Consider the following 12,055-nt stretch of genomic DNA (forward strand, 5'->3'; position numbering starts at 1 on the left):
ACATCACTCAACACAACATTGAAAACATCACTCTACACATCAATCTATACAATATTGAAAACATCACTCGACACATCACTCCACACAACATTGAAAACATCACTCTACGTATCACTCTGCACAACATTGAAAACATCACTCTACACATCACTCGACACAACATTGAAAACATCACTCTACATATCAGTCTGCACAACATTGAAAACATCACTCTACACATCACTCTATACAACATAGAAAACATCACTCTGCACCTCACTCTGCACAACATTGAAAACATCACTCTACACATCACTCCACACAACATTTAAAACATCACTCTACACATCACTCAGCACAACATTGAAAACATCACTCTACACATCACTCTGCACAACATTGAAAACATCACTCTACACATCACTCTACACAACTTTGAAAACATCACTCTACACTTCACTCTACACAACATTGAAAACATCACTCAACACATCACTCTACACAACATTGAAAACATCACTCTACTCATCACTCTACACAACACTGTAAACATCACTCTACACATGAGTCTACACAACATTGAAAAAATCACTCTGTACATCATTCTGCACAACATTGAAAACATCAGTCTACACATCACTCTACACAACATTGAAAACATCACTCTGCACACCACTCTACACAATATTGAAAACTCACTCTACACAGCACTCTACACAACATTGAAAACATCACTCTGCACAACAATCTACGCAACATTGATAACATCACTCTACACATCACTCTACACAACATTGAAAACATCACTCTACACAACAATCTACACAACATTGAAAACATCACTCTGCACATCACTCCACACAATATTGAAAACATCACTCTACACAGCACTCTACACAACATAGAAAACATCACTCTGCACCTCACTCTGCACAACATTGAAAACATCACTCTGCACATCACTCCACACAACATTGAAAACATCACTCTACACATCACTCAGCACAACTTTGAAAACATCACTCTACACATCACTCTGCACAACATTGAAAACATCACTCTACACATCACTCTACACAACTTTGAAAACATCACTCTACACTTCACTCTGCACAACATTGAAAACATCACTCAACACATCGCTCTACACAACATTGAAAACATCACTCTGCACATCACTCTACACAACATTGAAAACATCACTCTACACAGCACTCTACACAACAATGAAAACATCACTCTGCACAACAATCTACACAACATTGAAAAAATCACTCTACACATCACTCTACACAACATTGAACACATCACTCTACACATCACTCAGCACAACATTGAAAACATCACTCTACACATCACTCTGCACAACATTGAAAACATCACTCTACACATCACTCTACACAACTTTGAAAACATCACTCTACACTTCACTCTGCACAACATTGAAAATATCACTCTACATATCACTCTGCACAACATTGAAAACATCACTATACATATCACATCACTCTACACATCACTCTACACAACATTGAAAACATCACTCTACACATCACTCTACACAACATTGAAAACATCACTCTACACTTCACTCTACACAACATTGAAAACATCACTCTACACTACATTGAAAACATCACTCTACACATCACTCTACACAACATTGAAAACATCACTATACACATCACTCTACACATCATTGAAAACAGCAGTCTACAATTCACTTTACACAACATTGAAAACATCAATCTGCACATCACTCTACACAATATTGAAAACATCACTCTACACAGCACTCTACACAACATTGAAAACATCACTCTACAAAACAATCTACACAACATTGATAACATCACTCTGCACATCACTCTACACAACATTGAAAACATCACTCTACACAGCACTCTACACAACATTGAAAACATCACTCTACACATCACTCTACACAACATTGAAAACATCACTCTACACAGCACTCTACACAGCATTGAAAACATCACTCTACACATCACTCTACACAACATTGAAAACATCACTCTATACATCACTCTACACAACATTGTAAACATCACTCTACACATGACTCTACACAACATTGAAAAAATCACTCTGTACCCCACTCTGCACAACATTGAATACATCACTCTATACATCACTCTACAGAACATTGAAAACATCACTCTACACATCACTCTCCACAACTTTTAAATATCACTCTACACATCACTCTACATAACACTGAAATCATCACTCTACACATCACTCTGCACAACTTTGAAAATATCACTCTACACATCACTCTACACAACATTGAAAACATCACTCTACATATCACTCGACACAACATTGAAAACATTGCTATACACATCACTCTGCACAACATTGAAAACATCACTCTGCACATCACCCTGCACAACATTGAAAACATCACTCTACACATCACTCTCCACAACATTGAAAACATCACTCTACACATCACTCTGCACAACATTGAAAACATCACTCTACACATCACTCTGCACAACATTGAAAACATCACTCTACACAACATTGAAAACATCACTCTGCACTTCACTTTACACAACATTGAAAACATCACTCAACACATCACTCTACACAACATTGAAAACATCACTCTGCACATCACTCTACACAATATTGAAAACATCACTCTACACAGCACTCTACACAACATTGAAAACATCACTCTACACAACAATCTACGCAACATTGAAAACATCACTCTCCACATCACTCTACACAACATTGAAAACATCACTCCACACATCACTCAGCACAACATTGAACACATCACTCTACACATCACTCTGCACAACATTGAAAACATCACTCTACACATCACTCTGCACAACTTTGAATACATCACTCTACACTTCACTCCACACAACATTGAAAACATCACTCAACATATCGCTCTACACAACATTGAAAACATCACTCTGCACATCACTCTATACAACATTGAAAACATCACTCTACACAGCACTCTACACAACATTGAAAACATCACTCTACACAACAATCTACACAACATTGAAAACATCACTCTACACATCACTCTACACAACATTGAAAACATCACTCAACACGTCAATCTATACAATATTGAAAACATCACTCTACACATCACTCTACACAGCATTGAAAACATCACTCTACACTTCACTTTACACAGCATTGAAAACATTACTCAACACATCACTCTTCACAACATTGAAAACATCACTCTGCACATCACTCTACACAATATTGAAAACATCACTCTGCACAGCACTCTACCCAACATTAAAACCATCACTCTACACAACAATCTACACAACATTGAAAAGATCACTCTACACATCACTCAACACAACATTGAAAACATCACTCTACACATCAATCTATACAATATTGAAAACATCACTCGACACATCACTCCACACAACATTGAAAACATCACTCTAAATATCACTCTGCACAACATTGAAAACATCACTCTACACATCACTCGACACAACATTGAAAACATCACTCTGCACCTCACTCTGCACAACATTGAAAACATCACTCTGCACATCACTCCACACAACATTGAAAACATCACTCTACACATTACTCAGCACAACATTGAAAACATCACTCTACACATCACTCTACACAACTTTGAAAACATCACTCTACTCATCACTCTACACAAAACTGTAAACATCACTCTACACATGAGTCTACACAACATTGAAAAAATCACTCTGCACATCATTCTGCACAACATTGAAAACATCAGTCTACACATCACTCTACACAACATTGAAAACATCACTCTGCACACCACTCTACACAATATTGAAAACTCACTCTACACAGCACTCTACACAACATTGAAAACATCACTCTGCACAACAATCTACGCAACATTGATAACATCACTCTACACATCACTCTACACAACATTGAAAACATCACTCTACACAACAATCTACACAACATTGAAAACATCACTCTGCACATCACTCTACACAATATTGAAAACATCACTCTACACAGCACTCTACACAACATAGAAAACATCACTCTGCACCTCACTCTGCACAACATTGAAAACATCACTCTGCACATCACTCCACACAACATTGAAAACATCACTCTACACATCACTCAGCACAACTTTGAAAACATCACTCTACACATCACTCTGCACAACATTGAAAACATCACTCTACACATCACTCTACACAACTTTGAAAACATCACTCTACACTTCACTCTGCACAACATTGAAAACATCACTCAACACATCGCTCTACACAACATTGAAAACATCACTCTGCACATCACTCTACACAACATTGAAAACATCACTCTACACAGCACTCTACACAACAATGAAAACATCACTCTGCACAACAATCTACACAACATTGAAAAAATCACTCTACACATCACTCTACACAACATTGAACACATCACTCTACACATCACTCAGCACAACATTGAAAACATCACTCTACACATCACTCTACACAACTTTGAAAACATCACTCTACACTTCACTCTGCACAACATTGAAAATATCACTCTACATATCACTCTGCACAACATTGAAAACATCACTATACATATCACATCACTCTACACATCACTCTACACAACATTGAAAACATCACTCTACACATCACTCTACACAACATTGAAAACATCACTCTACACTTCACTCTACACAACATTGAAAACATCACTCTACACTACATTGAAAACATCACTCTACACATCACTCTACACAACATTGAAAACATCACTATACACATCACTCTACACATCATTGAAAACAGCAGTCTACAATTCACTTTACACAACATTGAAAACATCAATCTGCACATCACTCTACACAATATTGAAAACATCACTCTACACAGCACTCTACACAACATTGAAAACATCACTCTACAAAACAATCTACACAACATTGATAACATCACTCTGCACATCACTCTACACAACATTGAAAACATCACTCTGCACAGCACTCTACACAACATTGAAAACATCACTCTACACATCACTCTACACAACATTGAAAACATCACTCTACACAGCACTCTACACAGCATTGAAAACATCACTCTACACATCACTCTACACAACATTGAAAACATCACTCTATACATCACTCTACACAACATTGTAAACATCACTCTACACATGACTCTACACAACATTGAAAAAATCACTCTGTACCCCACTCTGCACAACATTGAATGCATCACTCTATACATCACTCTACAGAACATTGAAAACATCACTCTACACATCACTCTCCACAACTTTTAAATATCACTCTACACATCACTCTACATAACACTGAAATCATCACTCTACACATCACTCTGCACAACTTTGAAAATATCACTCTACACATCACTCTACACAACATTGAAAACATCACTCTACACATCACTCGACACAACATTGAAAACATCGCTATACACATCACTCTGCACAACATTGAAAACATCACTCTGCACATCACCCTGCACAACATTGAAAACATCACTCTACACATCACTCTCCACAACATTGAAAACATCACTCTACACATCACTCTGCACAACATTGAAAACATCACTCTACACATCACTCTGCAAAACATTGAAAACATCACTCTACACAACATTGAAAACATCACTCTGCACTTCACTTTACACAACATTGAAAACATCACTCAACACATCACTCTACACAACATTGAAAACATCACTCTGCACATCACTCTACACAATATTGAAAACATCACTCTACACAGCACTCTACACAACATTGAAAACATCACTCTACACAACAATCTACGCAACATTGAAAACATCACTCTCCACATCACTCTACACAACATTGAAAACATCACTCTACACATCACTCAGCACAACATTGAACACATCACTCTACACATCACTCTGCACAACATTGAAAACATCACTCTACACATCACTCTACACAACTTTGAATACATCACTCTACACTTCACTCCACACAACATTGAAAACATCACTCAACATATCGCTCTACACAACATTGAAAACATCACTCTGCACATCACTTTATACAACATTGAAAACATCACTCTACACAGCACTCTACACAACATTGAAAACATCACTCTACACAACAATCTACACAACATTGAAAACATCACTCTACACATCACTCTACACAACATTGAAAACATCACTCAACACGTCAATCTATACAATATTGAAAACATCACTCTACACATCACTCTACACAGCATTGAAAACATCACTCTACACTTCACTTTACACAGCATTGAAAACATTACTCAACACATCACTCTTCACAACATTGAAAACATCACTCTGCACATCACTCTACACAATATTGAAAACATCACTCTGCACAGCACTCTAACCAACATTAAAACCATCACTCTACACAACAATCTACACAACATTGAAAAGATCACTCTACACATCACTCAACACAACATTGAAAACATCACTCTACACATCAATCTATACAATATTGAAAACATCACTCGACACATCACTCCACACAACATTGAAAACATCACTCTAAATATCACTCTGCACAACATTGAAAACATCACTCTACACATCACTCGACACAACATTGAAAACATCACTCTGCACCTCACTCTGCACAACATTGAAAACATCACTCTGCACATCACTCCACACAACATTGAAAACATCACTCTACACATTACTCAGCACAACATTGAAAACATCACTCTACACATCACTCTGCACAACATTGAAAACATCACTCTACATATCACTCTACACAACTTTGAAAACATCACTCTACACTTCCCTCTACACAACATTAAAAACATCACTCAACACATCACTCTACACAATATTGAAAACATCACTCTGCACATCACTCTACACAACATTGAAAACATCACTCTGCACAACAATCTACGCAACATTGATAACATCACTCTACACATCACTCTACACAACATTGAAAACATCACTCTGCACAACAATCTACACAACATTGAAAACATCACTCTGCACATCACTCTACACAATATTGAAAACATCACTCTACACAGCACTCTACACAACATAGAAAACATCACTCTGCACCTCACTCTGCACAACATTGAAAACATCACTCTGCACATCACTCCACACAACATTGAAAACATCACTCTACACATCACTCAGCACAACATTGAAAACATCACTCTACACATCACTCTGCACAACATTGAAAACATCACTCTACACATCACTCTACACAACTTTGAAAACATCACTCTACACTTCACTCTGCACAACATTGAAAACATCACTCAACACATCGCTCTACACAACATTGAAAACATCACTCTGCACATCACTCTACACAACATTGAAAACATCACTCGACACAGCACTCTACACAACAATGAAAACATCACTCTGCACAACAATCTACACAACATTGAAAAGATCACTCTACACATCACTCTACACAACATTGAAAACATCACTCTACACATCACTCAGCACAACATTGAAAACATCACTCTACACATCACTCAGCACAACTTTGAAAACATCACTCTACACATCACTCTGCACAACATTGAAAACATCACTCTACACATCACTCTACACAACATTGAAAACATTACTCTACACATCACTCTGCACAACATTGAAAACATCACTCAACACATCACTCTGCACAACATTGAAAACATCACTCTACACAGCACTCTACACAACATTGAAAACATCACTCTACACTTCCCTTTACACAACATTGAAAACATCACTCAACACATCACTCTACACAACATTGAAAACATCACTCTGCACATCACTCTGCACAATATTGAAAACATCACTCTACACAGCACTCTACCCAACATTGAAAGCATCACTCTACAAAACAATCTACACAACATTGAAAAAATCACTCTACACATCACTCAACACAACATTGAAAACATCACTCTACACATCAATCTATACAATATTGAAAACATCACTCGACACATCACTCCACACAACATTGAAAACATCACTCTACGTATCACTCTGCACAACATTGAAAACATCACTCTACACATCACTCGACACAACATTGAAAACATCACTCTACATATCAGTCTGCACAACATTGAAAACATCACTCTACACATCACTCTATACAACATAGAAAACATCACTCTGCACCTCACTCTGCACAACATTGAAAACATCACTCTACACATCACTCCACACAACATTTAAAACATCACTCTACACATCACTCAGCACAACATTGAAAACATCACTCTACACATCACTCTGCACAACATTGAAAACATCACTCTTCACATCACTCTACACAACTTTGAAAACATCACTCTACACTTCACTCTACACAACATTGAAAACATCACTCAACACATCACTCTACACAACATTGAAAACATCACTCTACTCATCACTCTACACAACACTGTAAACATCACTCTACACATGAGTCTACACAACATTGAAAAAATCACTCTGTACATCATTCTGCACAACATTGAAAACATCAGTCTACACATCACTCTACACAACATTGAAAACATCACTCTGCACACCACTCTACACAATATTGAAAACTCACTCTACACAGCACTCTACACAACATTGAAAACATCACTCTGCACAACAATCTACGCAACATTGATAACATCACTCTACACATCACTCTACACAACATTGAAAACATCACTCTACACAACAATCTACACAACATTGAAAACATCACTCTGCACATCACTCCACACAATATTGAAAACATCACTCTACACAGCACTCTACACAACATAGAAAACATCACTCTGCACCTCACTCTGCACAACAATGAAAACATCACTCTGCACATCACTCCACACAACATTGAAAACATCACTCTACACATCACTCAGCACAACTTTGAAAACATCACTCTACACATCACTCTGCACAACATTGAAAACATCTCTCCAGACATCACTCTACACAACTTTGAAAACATCACTCTACACTTCACTCTGCACAACATTGAAAACATCACTCAACACATCGCTCTACACAACATTGAAAACATCACTCTGCACATCACTCTACACAACATTGAAAACATCACTCTACACAGCACTCTACACAACAATGAAAACATCACTCTGCACAACAATCTACACAACATTGAAAAAATCACTCTACACATCACTCTACACAACATTGAACACATCACTCTACACATCACTCAGCACAACATTGAAAACATCACTCTACACATCACTCTGCACAACATTGAAAACATCACTCTACACATCACTCTACACAACTTTGAAAACATCACTCTACACTTCATTCTGCACAACATTGAAAATATCACTCTACATATCACTCTGCACAACATTGAAAACATCACTATACATATCACATCACTCTACACATCACTCTACACAACATTGAAAACATCACTCTACACATCACTCTACACAACATTGAAAACATCACTCTACACTTCACTCTACACAACATTGAAAACATCACTCTACACTACATTGAAAACATCACTCTACACATCACTCTACACAACATTGAAAACATCACTATACACATCACTCTACACATCATTGAAAACAGCAGTCTACAATTCACTTTACACAACATTGAAAACATCAATCTGCACATCACTCTACACAATATTGAAAACATCACTCTACACAGCACTCTACACAACATTGAAAACATCACTCTACAAAACAATCTACACAACATTGATAACATCACTCTGCACATCACTCTACACAACATTGAAAACATCACTCTACACAGCACTCTACACAACATTGAAAACATCACTCTACACATCACTCTACACAACATTGAAAACATCACTCTACACAGCACTCTACACAGCATTGAAAACATCACTCTACACATCACTCTACACAACATTGAAAACATCACTCTATACATCACTCTACACAACATTGTAAACATCACTCTACACATGACTCTACACAACATTGAAAAAATCACTCTGTACCCCACTCTGCACAACATTGAATACATCACTCTATACATCACTCTACAGAACATTGAAAACATCACTCTACACATCACTCTCCACAACTTTTAAATATCACTCTACACATCACTCTACGTAACACTGAAATCATCACTCTACACATCACTCTGCACAACTTTGAAAATATCACTCTACACATCACTCTACACAACATTGAAAACATCACTCTACACATCACTCGACACAACATTGAAAACATTGCTATACACATCACTCTGCACAACATTGAAAACATCACTCTGCACATCAACCTGCACAACATTGAAAACATCACTCTACACATCACTCTCCACAACATTGAAAACATCACTCTACACATCACTCTGCACAACATTGAAAACATCACTCTACACATCACTCTGCACAACATTGAAAACATCACTCTACACAACATTGAAAACATCACTCTGCACTTCACTTTACACAACATTGAATACATCACTCAACACATCACTCTACACAACATTGAAAACATCACTCTGCACATCACTCTACACAATATTGAAAACATCACTCTACACAGCACTCTACACAACATTGAAAACATCACTCTACACAACAATCTACGCAACATTGAAAACATCACTCTCCACATCACTCTACACAACATTGAAAACATCACTCTACACATCACTCAGCACAACATTGAACACATCACTCTACACATCACTCTGCACAACATTGAAAACATCACTCTACACATCACTCTGCACAACTTTGAATACATCACTCTACACTTCACTCCACACAACATTGAAAACATCACTCAACATATCGCTCTACACAACATTGAAAACATCACTCTGCACATCACTCTATACAACATTGAAAACATCACTCTACACAGCACTCTACACAACATTGAAAACATCACTCTACACAACAATCTACACAACATTGAAAACATCACTCTACACATCACTCTACACAACATTGAAAACATCACTCAACACGTCAATCTATACAATATTGAAAACATCACTCTACACATCACTCTACACAGCATTGAAAACATCACTCTACACTTCACTTTACACAGCATTGAAAACATTACTCAACACATCACTCTTCACAACATTGAAAACATCACTCTGCACATCACTCTACACAATATTGAAAACATCACTCTGCACAGCACTCTACCCAACATTAAAACCATCACTCTACACAACAATCTACACAACATTGAAAAGATCACTCTACACATCACTCAACACAACATTGAAAACATCACTCTACACATCAATCTATACAATATTGAAAACATCACTCGACACATCACTCCACACAACATTGAAAACATCACTCTAAATATCACTCTGCACAACATTGAAAACATCACTCTACACATCACTCGACACAACATTGAAAACATCACTCTGCACCTCACTCTGCACAACATTGAAAACATCACTCTGCACATCACTCCACACAACATTGAAAACATCACTCTACACATTACTCAGCACAACATTGAAAACATCACTCTACACATCACTCTACACAACTTTGAAAACATCACTCTACTCATCACTCTACACAAAACTGTAAACATCACTCTACACATGAGTCTACACAACATTGAAAAAATCACTCTGCACATCATTCTGCACAACATTGAAAACATCAGTCTACACATCACTCTACACAACATTGAAAACATCACTCTGCACACCACTCTACACAACATTGAAAACTCACTCTACACAGCACTCTACACAACATTGAAAACATCACTCTGCACAACAATCTACGCAACATTGATAACATCACTCTACACATCACTCTACACAACATTGAAAACATCACTCTACACAACAATCTACACAACATTGAAAACATCACTCTGCACATCACTCTACACAATATTGAAAACATCACTCTACACAGCACTCTACACAACATAGAAAACATCACTCTGCACCTCACTCTGCACAACATTGAAAACATCACTCTGCACATCACTCCACACAACATTGAA

Source organism: Pristiophorus japonicus, chromosome 29 (assembly GCF_044704955.1).
Source record: "Pristiophorus japonicus isolate sPriJap1 chromosome 29, sPriJap1.hap1, whole genome shotgun sequence".
NCBI lineage: Eukaryota > Metazoa > Chordata > Chondrichthyes > Pristiophoridae > Pristiophorus > Pristiophorus japonicus.